Source organism: Scyliorhinus torazame, chromosome 9 (assembly GCF_047496885.1).
Source record: "Scyliorhinus torazame isolate Kashiwa2021f chromosome 9, sScyTor2.1, whole genome shotgun sequence".
NCBI lineage: Eukaryota > Metazoa > Chordata > Chondrichthyes > Carcharhiniformes > Scyliorhinidae > Scyliorhinus > Scyliorhinus torazame.
Window position 1 is genome coordinate 158551495 of NC_092715.1, and position 17900 is coordinate 158569394.

General features: G+C 51.5%; 1 long non-coding RNA gene across 1 annotated transcript in view; it reads right to left on the reverse strand.

Moving 5' to 3' along the window:
* Window positions 1–230: 230 nt before the first annotated feature.
* The window catches only part of LOC140430034 (uncharacterized), a 30242-nt gene continuing 12572 nt past the window's right edge, over window positions 231–17900 (reverse strand). The window contains exons 3-4 of the long non-coding RNA XR_011949289.1: window positions 2300–2375; window positions 231–445 (exon numbers count right to left, since the gene is read on the reverse strand). This is a non-coding gene — a long non-coding RNA (uncharacterized lncRNA). The remainder of the gene's footprint in view (window positions 446–2299; window positions 2376–17900) is intronic.

The following is a 17900-nucleotide window of genomic DNA, read 5'->3' on the forward strand; positions in this document are numbered from 1 at the left end:
CCAACTGGAACACGACATAAAGGCAGACGAGGGTAGACGGCCAGAAGTGGATGAGGATCAGGAAGAAGGAGGGGAGCAGGGGACCCAACCAGAATCAAACGTCTACTGGCAAATGACAAACAAGAAGCTGTAACTATTGTAAATAACGTATGATAACCGATGTAAAAAACAGAAGTTGACCAATGTATATTTATTTCTCTTTATTTTTCTTTTGTTTTCAATGTATGTCCACGCTTACCTTTGTTCTGTATATTACAAACAATCCGTAATAAAAACATTTAAAAAAAGAAATCGAAGGGCGGCACGTGGCGCAGTGGTTAGCATTGGGACTGCGGCGCTGAGGACCCGGGTTCAAATCCCGGCCCTGGGTCACTGTCCGTGTGGAGTTTGCACATTCTCCCCATGTCTGCGTGGGTTTCACCCCCAAAGCCACACTAAATTGGCCCTTGAGTGGAAAAAAAAGTAATTGAATATTCTAAGTTTATTTTAAAAATCTACATTCTTCAGTTCCTGCCTAATAATTTTGTAATTAGCCTTCCCTGATTTAGAAGCTTCACCTGAGGACTACTTATCTTTATCCATCAGTATCTTAAAGCTTACTGAATTGTGGTCACTGTTCCCAAACTGCTCCCCTACTCAACCGTCGACCACCTGGCTGGGTTCATTCCCCAATACCAGATCCAGTACGGTCCCCTCCCTAGTTGGACTATCTACATACTGTTTCAAGAAGCCTTTCTGGATGTTCCTTACAAACTCTGCCTCAGCCATTCCCCCAGCACTAAGTGAGTCCCAGTCAATATAGGGGAAACTAAAATCGCCCATCACAACAACCCTGTTACTTTTAAACCTTGACAAAATCTGCCTACCTATTTATTCCTTGATCTCCTGCTGGCTGTTAGGAGGCCTATAGTAAACCCCCAACATTGTGACTACACCCTTCCTAGTATTGAGCCCTACCCATACCTCACGGTATGAGCCCTCTGAGGTGTCCTCCTGCAGTACAGATGTGATATTCTCCTTAACCAGTAGTGCGACTCCCCCACCCTTTTTATATCCCTCTCTATCCCATCTGAAACTGTACTCTGGAACGTTAAGCTGCCAATCCTGTCCTTCCCTTAACCAAGTCTCTGGAACGGCAACAACTTCATAGTTCCAAGTATTAATTCAAGCTCTAAGTTCATCTGTCTTACCTGTTACACTTCTCACATTGGAACAATTGCACTTCAGTCCACCAGACCCTCTTTGATCAGCAAGCACACCCTGCCTGCTCTTCCTCTGAGTCTTACTAGCCCTACACTCTAGTTCCCCTTCAGTTAATTATCCTTTGCTATGGTTCCCACCCCCCTGCCAAACTAGTTTAAATCCTCCCATGTAACACTAACAAACCTCACGCCAGGATATTTATGCCTCTACAGTTTAGAAGCAACTCGTCCTTCTTATTCACGTCCCACCTGCCCTGGAAAAGCTTCCGATGGTCCAGAAATCTGAAACCCTCCCTCCTAAACCAGCTGTTTAGTCACCTATTGAGCTGTACTATTTTCCTATTTCTAGCCTCACTGGCACATGGCACAGGGAGTAATCCTGAGATTACAACTGTAGAGGTCCTGCTTTTTAACTTTCTACCTAACTCCCTAAACTGCTGCTGCAGGACCTTGTCACTCTTCCTACCTATGTCAATATGTTCCACGACCTCTGGCTGTTCATCCTCTCCCTTTAGAATGCTTTCTGCTTGTTCAGAGACATCCTGGATCTGGCACCAGGGAGGCAACATATTATCCTGGAGACTCTTTCACATGCATAGAAGCACCTATCCATACCCTACCTTGGAGTCCCCTATAACTATTACTCTAGTGCTCTTTGTCCCTCCCTGCGTAACAACAGAGCCAGCTCTGGTGCCACTGCTCTGGCTGCTGCTGCTGTTATCCCCTGATAGGCCAGCCCCCAACAGTATCCAAAACAGTATACTTGCAAGAGAGGGGGACGACCACAGGGGATTCCTGCACTGACTGCCTGTCCCTTCTAGCGGTCACCTATCTATCTGCCTGCATCTTGGGTGTCACCACTTCACTAAAACGCCTGTCTATCACACTTTCCGCCACCTTCATGCTCCTAAGTGCATCCAACGGCTGCTCCAATCTATCCATGTGGTCTATGAGGAGCTGCAATTGGGTGCACTTCCAGCAGATGTAGTTGTCCGAGACGCTGGAAGCGTCACGGATATCCCACATCTCACAAGTGCAGCACCTAACCCCACTCACCGACACCAATTAAATTATTTAAAAATGTATTAAACTCTTACCTTCACTTATCACTGCAGGTACCCGAGGTAGGTCTTTACATCACTCATCTTCCTAGGATGCTCTCTGGATCTCTCCCTGCAGATTAACAGTTACAAAGCGAGAAGAAAGAAAACAAAACAAAAAGAGAAAAAGGACCTCCTCCCACTCTGCACTGAATTACCACACTGCTCCAAATTACCAAGTTTCAATCCCACTCTGGCTGCCTCACTCAGGCTGTCTCCCACGTCATGTGCGCAAAGCTTATTGAGAGTGCGCTAATGCCTATCACTTATATGGAGCTCAGCTGGGCTGAGATGACACACACCAGTTAGGCTTCAAACAGATGTGTAACTGGGTCCTGTGTGAATACTGCTGTTATGCTGAATAAATGTCTTTCTTATAAAGGGAGAAGGGGGTGAAGGAAGGATTAGGGGGCGTTGAAGAGAGGGGTGTGAAGGGAGGGTTGGGGGTTTGAAGGGAGGGTGGTGGAGGGAGGGCTGGGGATCACATGGAGAGTTAGGGGGTGGATACTCTCGTGGGGCTGGAAAGATCTCGGCGGAGGGGGGGTGGGTGTCTACTCACTCATGCTGCCCGGTGTAGATCGTTGATCGTTTTCCAGCACTTGATGCCAGTCCTCCTGGTCACACTCCCAGTGCTCACACCTGCCGCCACATTGTCCCAGGCAGCACTGGCTGCCCTGTGGCTGACCCTCCGGGACATCTCGCCTGGCCTCCACTGCATCTATGAGCCTCCCCAGATCTGCATCCCCGAATCTTGGGGCCGATCGCCTGGGCGAGCTGGCTGAGGATGGCTGAGCAAGTGCCGTGCGACCTTGTTAGTGGGGGGGCGGGGGGGTGGGGGGGGGGGGGTTGGCCAGCGCGGTGCCGGCGAATCGGCTGGCGAACCTTCATTTGCAGCGAGAAGCCCGTGGGGCCTCGTTCAGTGGACCAATTAACATTGAATAGCATTGCCTGCCCTGCTGGGCCGAGCGCCGGGAAGCTCACAGCAATTCCCACTCCCTACCACACTTGGGAAATCTTTCCAGAGAATTGCGGCCAACATTTCGAGTCTGGATGACTCTTTGTCAAAGCCGCTTGAAACGTTAGCTCCCTTTTCTCTTCACAGGTGATGTTGGACCTGCTGAGATTATCCAGTAGTTTCTGTTTTTGTTTCAGATTCCAGCAACAGCAGAAATTTGCTTTTATATTATTCTAGTAGATCATGATGAAAGCTATAGGTTTCAGGATGACAAACAGGATGATGAAATGAGCAGAAACATGACAGATGGAATTTATTGCAGTGAGTGTGAAGTGATGTACTCTGGGAGGACTAAAATAGAAAGATAGTACTCTATAAATGTCACGATCCTGAAAAGTGTAGATGAGTAGAAAGACATGTGTACTCTACACACAAATCCTTAAAGTTAGCAGGGCAAGTTGATAAAGTAGTTAAACTGCAGATGGGTTACTTAAGTTTATAAGTAAAGGAATAGAATATTAAAGTAAAGCGATCATGCTGGAATTTTATTTCATAAACTCATTAGGCCTGAGCTGGAATATTGTGAACAATTCCAGACACCACCTTTCAGGAGGTTTGGCTTAATTAAGGAAAGCCAACATGGATTTGTTCAGGGCAAATTGTGTTTAACAAACTTGCTTAAGTTTTTTGATGAGGTGATGTAGTTGATACGGTGCATATGGACTTCCAAAAGGCACTTGATAAAGTGCCACACTAGAGGCTTATGAGCAAAGTTAAAAATCATGGAACAGAATCGACAGTGGCAGCATGGACATGAAGTTTCCTCAGCAACTGGAAACAGGAGCGAAATTCTCCATCCCGCCCCGCCACATTTCTGCCCCGACCCGCCGGCGGGATGCTCCGTTACACCGGCCGGTCAATGGGGTTTCCCATTGTGGGGCAGCCCCATGCCGTCGGGAAACCCCCGGGCGCCGGCAAAACGGAGACTCCCGCCGGCGGAGAATGACGCCCCAGATTAGTGGTGAAAGTTTGTTTTTCCGACAGGAGGACAAAATGTAGTGGGATTTCCCAGAGTTGGAGTGAGGACCACTACTTTTCTTGATCTGTATTAAAGAATTAGTGCGAGGGAACAAGGCACAGTTTCAAAATCTGCAGATGATACAAAACTTGGAAGTATTGAGAAATATGATGAGGGCAGTGATAAAGTTCAAGAGGACATAAAATAGGCTGTGGAATGGGTGAACACATGATGGGTGCGATTCTCCAGAAGGATTTCTAAGTGTAGTCGCAAGCAGGACCTGCCGGGAGCTTCCCAGCTCTTGGTCCAGCGAGGCCAACAACACTATTCAATGTTAATTGGTTCACCTAACAATGCCCCACAGGCTTCGCTCTTCAAAAAATGGCTCCCTTCACCCCCCTCTCTCTTCAATCTCCCAAACCTTCCTTCATACCTCCCCTCTCATCACTGTGAACCACACGTGTGGCTAACGATGCCCTCTCTGCGTCTCCTCAGGAAACGCTCTCCCACAATTGTCAGGAGAGGGGCCAGACTGGCGGAAGCGTGCTGGACTTAAGAACACTCACTACCTTTGAGGAATGGGCCCTGGAGATGACGGGGTGGCCGAGGACAGAGCGGTCACCAACCCATCCCTCTCATTGACCAAATGTCGATTCTCCCTCAGGTCCTCCAGCTGACGGTGCTGGCCCATCCCAGGTGGCCCGCTCCCCAGTCTCCCATGAGAACATCTCAGAGGAGAGCTCCGAGGATCCCCACCCTCCACCAGCGTAGATACACCACCTCGGTGGGAAATGTTAATGGACAGGCTTCTGGGGCACAGTCTGGTGAGCACCACACAGCTGCAGATGCACATCAGGTGGAGGCAGGAAATCCCAGGTGAGACGGCTGTTGGAGGTCTGCTGGATCCCAGGACCCAGCTGGTCCCAGCGTGATGCTGAGCCTTAGGTAGAGAGTACCCTGAGCTGATGGAGACGTTAGAATGCGGCCGGGACATTCAGAGGGAGATGACAGCGACACTCCAGCTGATCCACAGCCGCTTACAGGAGTCCCAGAGGCTACAGACGCAGGAGATGTCGCCGGCAATGCGAGGCAGCATGGCCAAAACTGCTAGGGTGGCGTACACGGTGAAGAGCCTGGTGCACAATATCAACACCATTAGTGAGGGTGTCCAAGGGGTCACGCAATCGGTGACGGCCATGGCTGAGGGTCTCGCTGGGGGATGTGACCCCAGCTGACCAGTCTGACCTTGATGAGATTCTGCGGGACATGTCCCGCTCTCAGATGGGAATGGCTGAAGTTCTGCAGAGCTTGCCCCAGTCACAGATGGGCATTGCCGAGGCACTGCAGAGTGTGTCCCAACCACTGAGGAGCATCGCCGAGGGCGTTGACGCGAGGATCATGAGGATCGGCCAGGACTGGCAGAACCAGATGACGCAGGGGCAGCCGGGACTTGAACCAGCTGCCCTTCTGTCCCGAGGTGAACCCCAGGCCCTATGGGCACTGATCGGGGGGAGGGGACATTGGGTGCCAACCCGGACCCATCCCACTGAGTGGGGATGGTGGCCACCAGCTCCCCTGAGTTCCACCCCTCGATGAGGCTGCGTCTCGGGGTCAGCTCACGGGACAGGACAGCGCGGCTGTGCATTTTGCCGTCGACAAGTGCGCCAGGGCCTTCCAGCCCCAGGGGATGCCCATCAGGGGCATCAAAGGTCACGGGACGAGGTAAGCAGCTGTCTGCCTCCCCTTCTGATGTGTATCCTGGGGACACACTTAGATGCAGTGGTCGAGCAAGGAAGGCAAAGTACACTGAGGATCACTGAGGGCACAGGGGAAGGAGAGAGAGGGCGGGGGGGGTTTGAGTGGGGGCGGGGGGTAAGGGCATTTTGGCGAGGGTGGGGTGGCACCATCGGCAGAGTGGGGAATTGTATGACACATTAAAATCCCTACAACCAGTATGACGCCTCTGTCACTTTCTTCCGTAACACGACCGACCTCCGAACTCTTGGCCCATCTATCCAGGAATCCATTACCCCCAGCACACCGCATGCAGTGGGTGGGAGCGAGCACTCAGCAGGCAGGCAGGGGTCAGACTATGGCATATATTGAGGAGCAGCGGCGCTCAGCTCTCTGCGGGTTATCATCACCCACCTGCCGAGCACCCTGGAGTGATGTGACACAGACCCTGGGAGGGTGAAGGTGGGTAAGGGATTGACGACGGACCAGGCAATACCCTATGTCAATCAGGCGAGTATCAGGATCACTCTGGTCCTCCAGGCTTGCCGGACCTTCGCCGCTGCTGCCTGTCCTCCAGCACCTGACGATCTGGTGGCGCCTCATCATCCTCGTCCTGCTCCTCATCCTCGGAGGTGGCCATATGTTCCTCATCACCAACCTCCAGCTCGGCCCTCCGCGGCTGTGCCAGGTTGTGGAGGACACAGCAAACAACCACAAAGCGTGCGATCCTCTGGGTGGTGTGCTGCAGGGCACCACCGGAACAGTCAAAGCATCAGAACCGCAACTTGAGGAGTCCGGTGCACTGTTCAATGACGGCCACATGGACCTCGTTGTACTGGGTCTCCGTTTCGGTCTCCAGCCTCCGTACTGGTACCATTAGCCAGGTCCTCAGCGGGTAACCCTTATCCGCAAAGAGCCAGCCACCACTCTGTGGTGGTCCTCAAAGAGGCCGGGGATGACCGACTGCCCAGGAGGTAGGTGTTGTGCATACTCCCCGGGAAGTGTGCACACACGTGCTTGATCTTCATGTGATGGTCGCATATCAGCTGTATTTTCAGGGACTGGAACCCCTTCCTGCTAATGTAGGGCACTCTAAGATGGCCTGGAGAGCGCAGGGCAACATGCATGCCATCCACTAACCCCCGGACCTGCGGCATCCTGGCGATGGTGGGAAATCCTGCTGCCCGGGCATCCTGTTGGGCTTGGCCCATGTCAAAGTAATTTTCCACCCAGTCAAACAGGGCATCTGTTACCCGTCAGATGCACCTATGGGGTGGGCTGTGGCCTGGGAGATGCCACACGGGTCCCCGCTCGAGCCCTGGAAAGATGCTGAGGCGCAAAAGTTCAGGGCTGCGGTGACCTTGATGGCCAATGGGAGCAGGTGTCTTCCTCCTCCATGTGGTGCCAGGTCCGCGAGGACATGGCACCGGTTCTGTGCCTTCTCCTTGTTGAGGCTGAACCTCCTGCGGCATATGTTATCCGTCATCTGTTTGAATGACCAGCGACGCCTGTACACCCTGGGCCGTTGCGTACCTCACCCTCTGGGTCCCTCGGCCTGATGGGCGGCTGGGTCCTCAGGGTGTGTGGCGGGGTCTGGCACATGGGCCTCTTCCTCTAGCATCTGCAGGCGCTGCTGCCGCTGTCTCTGGCATCTAGCCACCCAGCTTAGCAGCAACGCCATTAGGGCAAGTTCTGCAGGTCCAAAATCCCATCCATAGCATTTAATACTTGTAAGGAATTGGGAGAGGGTGCTCGACTGACAAACAGTGTTGGCTCTCACCCCAGGACCCTCCATTCCCCATTCATCCCCCCCTCTCCCCCACTTATAAGGCCCTGCCCACGCACACCCGCCGGGCCCCCCTCAATGGACCCCAAACCCTGTACTCCAGCCACCTGCTCATAACGTCACCAGGCTTGGGCACAGGTCCCCTCCCTGTTGCACTCACCCACCTTCTGGCCATGAACATGTGTCCCATCGCCCGGGAGTTTGGATGTTGGCTGCTGCGTGTGTGGTGTTGCCTCCCGCGGTGTTCAGGCACAATGTCCTGGCATCAAGGTTTGATTGGGTTGCTAGGCAAGGATTCGCACATGTGAATCCAATTGGGTTGTGTGAAGTGTTCACTTAACCTTGGCTGAGCTTAATAAACTGCAGTCACCAGGTTTGTGAAATTAAAACAAAAATAACCTTTTTATTATTTAACAGTAATATAATTACACTTACAAAAATGTAACTGACTACCAAATATCCCTTTCCCAACCCCCCCTTTCTAACTATCCCACTCTCTACACACACATGGACAAACAACACAAAGAGAAAAGGGTGGTTAATAGGTAAAGAAAGGCTTCCGGGTGCGGCGATGACCAGCTGAGTCGCACGTTTCGGCAGCTCCCTGTGAAACGGACTTTTGGGCTCTTGATAGGAGCCCCAACGGCAATTTTAACGGCTGAAAACACCGTGCGGTAAACCAGAAGGGTGTTCCCCCTGGACACGGATGGAAAAAGGAGAGGAAAGTGGCCGGATTGCAGCGGATCCTTTGGAGCAGCGGCAAGGAAGGCAAGCAGAAACCAAGATGGCGTCGGAAGGTGGCAGTTTCATATGGGGCCCTGAACAACAAGAGTTTTTGAAACGCTGCGTGGAGGAGATAAAAAAGGAAATGAAGAAAGAGTTGTTGGCCCCGATATTACAGGCGATTGAAGGGCTGAAAGAGGAACAAAAGACCCAGGAGCAGGAGCTTCGGGTCGTGAAGGCGAAAGCAGCAGGGAATGAAAACGATATACAGGGCCTGGTGGTGAAGTCGGAGATACAGGAGGCACACCAGAAACGATCTGTGGAGAGGTTGGAGGCACTGGAAAATAACGCAAGGAGGAACAACTTGAGGATTCTTGGCCTTCCTGAAGGTGTGGAGGGGGCGGACGTCGGGGCATATGTGAGCACGATGCTGCACTCGTTAATGGGAGTGGAGGCCCCGACGGGTCCGCTGGAGGTGGAGGGAGCATACCGAGTTATGGTGCGAGGATCGAGAGCAGGAGAAGCTCCCAGAGCCATAGTGGTGAGATTTCTCCGTTTTAAGGATAGAGAAATGGTCCTTAGATGGGCGAAGAAAACTCGGTGTAGTAAATGGGAGAACGCGGTGATCCGCGTCTATCAAGATTGGAGTGCGGAGGTGGCGAGAAGGAGGGCGAGCTTTAATCGGGCCAAAGCGGTACTTCACAAAAAAAAGATAAAGTTTGGAATGCTGCAACCGGCAAGACTGTGGGTCACATATCAAGGGAGGCACCACTACTTTGAGACGGCGGATGAAGCGTGGACTTTTATTGTAGAAGAAAAATTGGAATGATTGGACTACGAAAATGAACGTTTGGACAAAGTGGTGGGACGAGTGGGGGGGGGGGGGGGCAAAGAGGGATTGTATGATTAATCCTGCGGTATGGTAACTTTTCTTTCTCCCACAGGTGGTGATGGGGGGAGGTGGGGAGGGAGAGGAGATGGGGCGTTGGCCGTGGGAGGCGGGGCCGAGGGAGAGGCGCGGGCTTGGTTCCCGCGCTATGATAATTATGGCGGGAATAGAGAAGCAGGAAGGAGGGGGCGCCGCACGGGGCGAGCCGTGATCACGGGGGGAAGCCGAGGTCAGCCAGAGTTTGCTGACTTCTGGGAGCAACATGGGGGGAGTAATTACGCTAGCGGGGGGTCTAGCGGGGGGGGGGGGGGGGAGGGGGGAATTACTGGGTTGCTGCTGCTGGGGAAAGGGGGGAGTGGGTACGGGAAAGGATGGGCGGGGGGGCACCGTCTGGGAGAAATACAGCTGCGTGGGAACTGGGCGAGAAGCTGGAAAAAGATGATGGCTAACCGGCAAGGGGGGGGGGTGGGAAGCCCCCCAACTCGGCTGATCACGTGGAACGTGAGGGGGCTTAACGGGCCGATAAAGAGGGCACGAGTACTCGCACACCTTAAGAAACTTAAAGCAGATGTGGTCATGTTACAGGAAACGCACCTGAAACTGATAGATCAGGTTAGGTTGCGCAAAGGATGGGTAGGGCAGGTGTTCCATTCGGGGCTGGATGCGAAAAACAGGGGGGTGGCTATATTAGTGGGGAAGCGGGTAATGTTCGAGGCAAAGACTATAGTGGCGGATAACGGGGGCAGATACGTGATGGTGAGTGGCAAATTACAGGGAGAGATGGTGGTGTTGGTAAACGTGTATGCCCCGAATTGGGACGATGCCAATTTTATGAGGCGAATGCTAGGACGCATCCCAGACCTAGAGACCGGAAAGCTGATAATGGGGGGAGACTTTAACACGGTGTTGGAACCAAGGCTGGATAGGTCGAAGTCCAGGACTGGTAGGAGGCCGGCAGCAGCCAAGGTGCTTAAGGATTTTATGGAGCAGATGGGAGGGGTGGACCCGTGGAGATTCAGTAGACCTAGGAGTAAGGAGTTCTCGTTTTTCTCCTATGTCCATAAAGTCTATTCACGCATAGACTTTTTTGTGTTGGGTAGGGCATTGATCCCGAGGGTGAGGGGAACGGAATATACGGCTATAGCCATTTTGGATCATGCCCCACACTGGGTAGACTTGGAGATAGGGGAGGAAACAAGAGGGCGTCCACCCTGGAGAATGGACATGGGACTAATGGCGGATGAGGGTGTGTGCTTAAGGGTGAGGGGATGCATTGAAAAGTACTTGGAACTCAATGACAATGGGGAGGTTCAGGTGGGAGTGGTCTGGGAGGCGTTGAAGGCGGTGGTTAGGGGGGAGCTGATATCAATAAGGACACATAAAGGGAAGCAGGAGAGCAAGGAACGGGAGCGGTTGTTGCAAGAACTTTTGAGGGTGGACAGACAGTATGCGGAAGCACCGGAGGAGGGACTGTATAGGGAAAGGCAAAGGCTGCATGTGGAATTTGACTTGCTGACCACAGGCACTGCAGAGGCACAATGGAGGAAGGCGTAGGGTGTACAGTATGAATATGGAGAGAAGGCGAGCAGATTGCTGGCACACCAATTGAGGAAAAGGGGAGCAGCGAGGGAAATAGGGGGGGTGAGAGACGAAGATGGAGAGACGGAGCGGGGAGCGGAGAGAGTGAATGAAGTGTTTAAGACATTTTATAAAAAATTGTATGAAGCTCAACCCCCGGATGGGAGGGAGAGAATGATGGAGTTTTTGGATCGGCTGGAAATTCCCAAGGTGGAAGAGCAGGAAAGGATGGGATTGGGAGCACAGATCACGGTAGAAGAAGTGGTGAAAGGAATTAGGAACATGCAGACGGGAAAGGCCCCGGGACCGGACGGATTCCCAGTTGAATTTTACAGAAAATATTTGGACTTGCTCGCCCCGCTACTGACGAGGACCTTTAACGAGGCAAAGGAAAGGGGACAACTGCCCCCGACTATGTCAGAAGCAACGATATCGCTTCTTTTAAAGAAGGAAAAGGATCCGCTACAATGCGGGTCCTACAGACCAATCTCCCTCCTCAATGTAGATGCCAAGGTCTTGGCCAAGGTAATGGCAATGAGAATAGAGGAATGTGTCCCGGGGGTGGTTCATGAGGACCAAACTGGGTTTGTGAAGGGGAGACAGCTGAACACGAACATACGGAGGTTGTTAGGGGTAATGATGATGGCCCCACCAGAGGGTGAAACGGAGATAGTAGTGGCGATGGATGCCGAGAAAGCATTTGATAGAGTGGAGTGGGATTATCTGTGGGAGGTGTTGAGGAGATTTGGGTTCGGAGAGGGGTATGTTAGATGGGTGCAGCTGTTGTATAGGGCCCCAGTGGCGAGTGTGGTCACGAATGGACGGGGATCGGCATATTTTCGGCTCCATAGAGGGACAAGGCAGGGATGTCCTCTGTCCCCATTACTGTTTGCACTGGCGATTGAGCCCCTGGCGATAGCGCTGAGAGGTTCCAAGGGATGGAGGGGAATACTTAGGGGAGGAGAAGAACACCGGGTATCTTTATATGCGGATGATCTGCTACTATATGTGGCGGATCCAGCGGAGGGGATGCCAGAAATAATGCGGATACTTGGAGAGTTTGGGGATTTTTCAGGGTATAAATTGAACATGGGGAAGAGTGAGCTGTTTGTGGTGCATCCAGGGGAGCAGAGTAGAGAAATAGAAGACCTACCGTTGAGGAAGGTAACAAGAGACTTTCGTTACCTGGGGATCCAGATAGCTAAGAATTGGGGCACATTGCACAGGCTAAATTTGACGCGGTTGGTGGAACAGATGGAGGAAGATTTCAAGAGATGGGATATGGTAGCATTGTCAATGGCAGGGAGGGTGCAGGCGGTTAAGATGGTGGTCCTCCCGAGATTCCTCTTTGTGTTTCAGTGTCTCCCGGTGGTGATCACGAAGGCTTTTTTCAAAAGGATAGAAAAGAGTATCATGGGTTTTGTTTGGGCCGGGAAGACTCCGAGAGTGAGGAAGGGATTCTTACAGCGTAGTAGGGATAGGGGGGGGCTGGCACTACCGAGCCTAAGTGAGTATTATTGGGCCGCTAATATTTCAATGGTGAGTAAGTGGATGGGAGAGGAGGAAGGAGCGGCGTGGAAGAGATTAGAGAGGGCGTCCTGTAGGGGGACCAGCCTGCAGGCTATGGTGACAGCCCCATTGCCGTTCTCACCAAGGAACTATACCACGAGTCCGGTGGTGGTAGCTACACTGAAGATTTGGGGACAGTGGAGACGACATAGGGGAAAGACCGGAGCACTGGGGGGGTCCCCGATAAGAAACAACCATAGGTTTGCCCCGGGGGGAATGGATGGGGGATATGGAATGTGGCAAAGAGCAGGTATAACGCAATTGAAAGATCTATTTGTGGATGGGAAGTTTGCGAGTCTGGGAGCGCTGACCGAGAAATATGGGTTGCCCCAAGGGAATGCATTCAGGTACATGCAATTGAGGGCTTTTGCGAGGCAACAGGTGAGGGAATTCCCGCAGCTCCCGACACAAGAGGTGCAGGACAGAGTCATCTCAAAGAAATGGGTGGGGGACGGTAAGGTGTCGGATATATATAGGGAAATGAGAGACGAAGGGGAGACTATGATGGACGAACTAAAAGGGAAATGGGAAGAAGAGCTGGGGGAGGAGATTGAGGAGGGGATGTGGGCAGATGCCCTAAACAGGGTAAACTCGTCGTCCTCGTGCGCCAGGCTAAGCCTGATTCAGTTTAAGGTATTACACAGGGCACATATGACTGGAACACGGCTCAGTAAATTTTTTGGGGTGGAGGATAGGTGTGCGAGGTGCTCGAGAAGCCCAGCGAATCATACCCATATGTTTTGGTCATGCCCGGCACTACAGGGGTTTTGGATGGGGGTGACAAAGGTGCTTTCGAAAGTAGTAGGAGTCCGGGTCGAACCAAGCTGGGGGTTGGCTATATTTGGGGTTGCACAAGAGCCGGGAGTGCAGGAGGCGAAAGAGGCCGATGTTTTGGCCTTTGCGTCCCTAGTAGCCCGGCGCAGAATATTGCTAATGTGGAAAGAAGCCAAGCCCCCGGGGGTGGAGACCTGGATAAATGATATGGCGGGGTTCATAAAGTTAGAGCGGATTAAGTTCGTCCTAAGGGGGTCGGCTCAAGGGTTTACTAGGCGGTGGCAACCGTTCGTCGAATATCTTGCGGAAAGATAGATAGGGGAGAACAAAGAAGGCAGCAGCAGCGGCCCAGGACTTGGGGGGGGGGGGAGGGATGGGGGGGGATGGGGGGGGGGTGTGGCCTGAGACAAGGCAGTTGCCAATTAGGGCTAGGTTTTATTTTTTGTTATTTAATATTTATTTATTTGTTGTTGTTTTTGTTTAAATTTAAAAAGGTCATTATTATCTGTAGTGTTACAATGTTGTGTAAAGGATGCACAATGTACTGTGTTGGTTGACCAAAAAGTTTCAATAAAATATTATTTAAAAAAAAAAAAAATAGGTAAAGAAAATATCAATAAAAATAAAAGGATAAAGAATCTTTGACGCATTGGGAAGGCTTCCAGTTAATGTCTCTCTGGAGTTCAAGCTTTCATTTGGGTACTTCTTCCTTCTAGGCTTGGGATGGTTTTCTCTGGCAAGGTTGTCTACTTTATCTGTCGATTCAAGATCATTTCAAGTTTATAGTAAAGATGTGCCAAGCACTCACTGGTTTTTGAACAATAAAACAATTCTTTCCTTCAGCAGCGAGAGCGAGTTCTTTGTCCTTTCAAGGTCTAATCACTTCTGCCCAGCTCTCTCAGGAGCATCATTCAGGAACAAATCACCGACTGTTGTCTGGCAGAACACTCTCTCTGACCAACCCACAGTTTTCCAGCTAGCTGGTCGAACCAACTTCCTCCAAAGCTAGTTCTTAAGGTTCCCTTGGCCTTGCCGAGTCTGTTTTTCCTCTCTGATTAACATTCAAGTAATATCCCTAAGACTATTGGCCACCAGTCCACTGGTTCACAGGATGTATTGCGCATGTGGCTCAATTGTCCTGCTACTTCCTCAAAATGTATGCCAATAATTAGTCCATTTCATTTCTGTGATTATAGAAAGAAGAGAAATTAAATTAATTTAACAGCTGATATTCCACTCATCTGGGAGAAAAGAAAACACACATAAAACAGTGAAATTAAATGACTAATTCATGAATGTTTATTACAACTCCTCCAAACTGCAATATGAGGGGTTAAAATGCTAAACGTTTCTTCTCTGCTCAACATAAAATGTGAAAATGCAGGTGATTATCCAACAGGGAGAAACAGTTGAACAATATGCACGCTGTTAGCACAACATTGAAGTTCAGTGAAACGATTGCAGCAGTGGACTTTGTCACAGAATGTCAGTTACTATAGCAACGAGGCCATACATTGTTAATTGCTGTACAATAAGTAAGCTGGGTGGCAGGGAAAATAAATGAATGTTAATGAAATCTAATATCCTCCTGCCTTTTCTTGATTATTGTCAGGCTAATTTTTTTCTGATAATCTTGAACAGCGTACCAATTGTGAATTTTTTAAAAATTACATGGCAGTCATTGGCAAGGCCAATATTTGTTGCCTGTCCCTAATTGCTCTTGAATGAGTGGCTTACTAGCTCAATGGAAAGAAAGGGAAGGGGGGGGGGGGGACGCATGGGAACCACTAGGGCCACAGAAAGCAGACAGGAACAAGGGGGAGGGGCAACGGGGGTTGAGACCCAAGGAAACGCCAGGAGTGAACCCAGTGAGAGATTGACATTGGGACCAGCCCCCCCCCCCCAGCTATAACAGCAAAACAAACAACAAATAAACCATCTACGGCGGCAGAAAGGGCCTAACATGGGCCCTGAAAATAGTAGAAAAGGGGAGGGGGAAGCAGGGGGTGGGAGGGAACAAAGGGGGAGAGAGGGAGTGCCAAAAAGGAACAGCATGTAAATTGTAAATAATAACTGTTTCAGACACCTCCCTAACAGTGTAAAAATGTAAACTTCAATAAAAATATTTATGAAAAAAAAGAATCTCGCAAGAGGCCTGTCGTGAGATTTGTGATGCTCAAAACACCATGCGAGATTTAACAAAATCTCGCGAGACATTGCGATCTGGATCTTGACCTTACTGGCATGATCCAGATCTGCATATTTAAATAAACCATTAGACTCCTTTAGATATGCAGTCGTGGAATTCTCCCGAGCTTGGGACCAAAGGCGGAGCCTAGGAGATGTCGCCAGGGGGCCGTTTGGTACTGGTTTCCACAAACATGGACCATCATAATGACACCTGGGGGGAAGGGGGGGGGGAGGGGGGGGTCACCCACGCTACTGGAGACCCTTGGGTATCATAGACATAGTGGCATGGTCACACTCCCTCTGGCACCCAAGCACCTTGGCACTGTCAGGCTGACAGTGCCAGGCTGTCTGGATGACATGTTGACACTGCCAAGGATCGGGCCCGGGGGCCTTCGCAGGCTGAGTAGTGTGAGGGGGCGTTCCCCCAGGGGCCTCTCCGAGGTTGGCGAGGGGTGGGGGTGGGGGTGGGGATTGAAAATGGGGGGGGGGTGGCTGAAAGCGGGGGAAAGATCAGGGCAACCAGACAAAATCAAAATGGTGCCCAGTTCTCTCATAATATCCACGCATGTATATAATGAGATGCAGACAGGCAGTGATTGACACACAGGATGACCAGTAAGCACACAGCACTGTGCAGCCAATCACCAGACAGGTCACTACCACTATAAAGCCAGAGGGCACTAGGTTTCCCGCTATCTCTGGACCCAGCCACTGAGACAGTCAGAGTCCACGAGCTAGCACAGTGCAAACACCATGCGGTAGCTAGTAAGTCTGGTCAGACTAGTACAAGGTCTCCAGTCAGTTCAGTATAGTGTTGACCAACAGTTAAAGATGTATGTATGTTCTATCGTTCAATAAAACCGTGTTGGATCTTCTACAGTGTTAGACGTCTGTTTCTAGCTTCCCTGCATCGAGTGCAGTCCACATCGAACCTACCTGCCTAACACATCATGGTACCGCAGTGATACTGATCTTAACGGACCTACCTCGAGTGAATCAGCATTGACCAGCAAACAGCCATCCGGTGAAATGGAAAACATCCAGCCTCCTCCGCAGCTCCGCATCTCCGGCAGCCTCGGCGTCATTTGGAAGCTCTTCAAGCAAAAGTTCCTCTGGTTCATCGAGGCCTCCGACCTCGAAGCAGCATCGGATGCCAGGAAGATCGCGCTATTTCTCTCCACCGCGGGGAACCACGCCATCCACATCTACAACTCCCTCACGTTCGCTAACGGTGAAGACAAAACAAAATTTAAAACAGCCCTGCTGAAGTTTGACAGCCACTGCGACATTGAGGTTAATGAGAGCTTTGAACGGTACGTTTTCCAGCAGAGGCTTCAGGGTAAGGATGAACCTTTTCAGTCCTTCGTGACCCATCTCCGCATCCCAGCACAGTCATGTAACTATGGCTCGATGGCTGATTCCATGATCCGGGATCAGATTGTTTTCGGGGTCCACTCCGACTCCCTTCGGCAGCATCTCCTGAGAGTCAAACGGTTGACCCTCTCTGTCGCTATCGAAACGTGAGTTGTCCATGAGCATGCTAAGAATCGTTACTCCCACATCAGGGTGGCAGAAACTGCAAAGCTGGCCTCCCACGAGGTGGAACGGGTGCAGACCATTGCACAAATGCAGGGCCTGAGCATCGAGGAGAGTGGCCGTTTCGCGCGCTTTTCCCGGGTCCCTGCGCATGCGCGCCACGACCGAGTGGGCGACGAGCCCAACAACCCGACTGCGCAGGTGTGTAAGTCGACCGACTGCACTGCGCATGCGCGATGGCTCACGGAACGCGCTGACATCCGCGTCATGATGTGTCCGAGTTGTGGCTCCACCCATTTAAAGCGGCAATGTCCGCCAAAAGGACGCCGGTGTCTACAGTGTGGCAAGCTTGGCCACCACGCAGCCCTTTGCAGATCTGCTCCACCGCTCAGCAGCCAGCGATCCCAGCTGTGGCGCAGAAGTGTCCGTTCAATACAACAAGGCATGGCCAGATTCCGATCCTGACAGCCCAACAAACTCTGATGCTGAGTGCCTCAAGTCCCCATACCGGGTGGGTAGCATAACTACACATGCACTGCCTTCTAGCACAACGGTGAAACGCCTCGTGATCCTCAGTGTGGATCCCGACGACGAGTGGCCTGCTGTCCTCACAGTGAACAAGGCCCGCATCCGATTTAAACTGGACACAGGCACATCAGCAAACCTCATCTCAAAATCCGACCTCAACACCATCCGCGCCAGACCAAGCATTCTTCCACCGGCCTGCCAGCTCCTTGACTACAATGGCAATGCCATAGCTGCCAGTGGCTACTGTCAACTGGGGGTATCCAACAAGGCGAGCAAGGCAACACTGCGGTTTGAAATCGTCGGACCTGACAGAGCGTC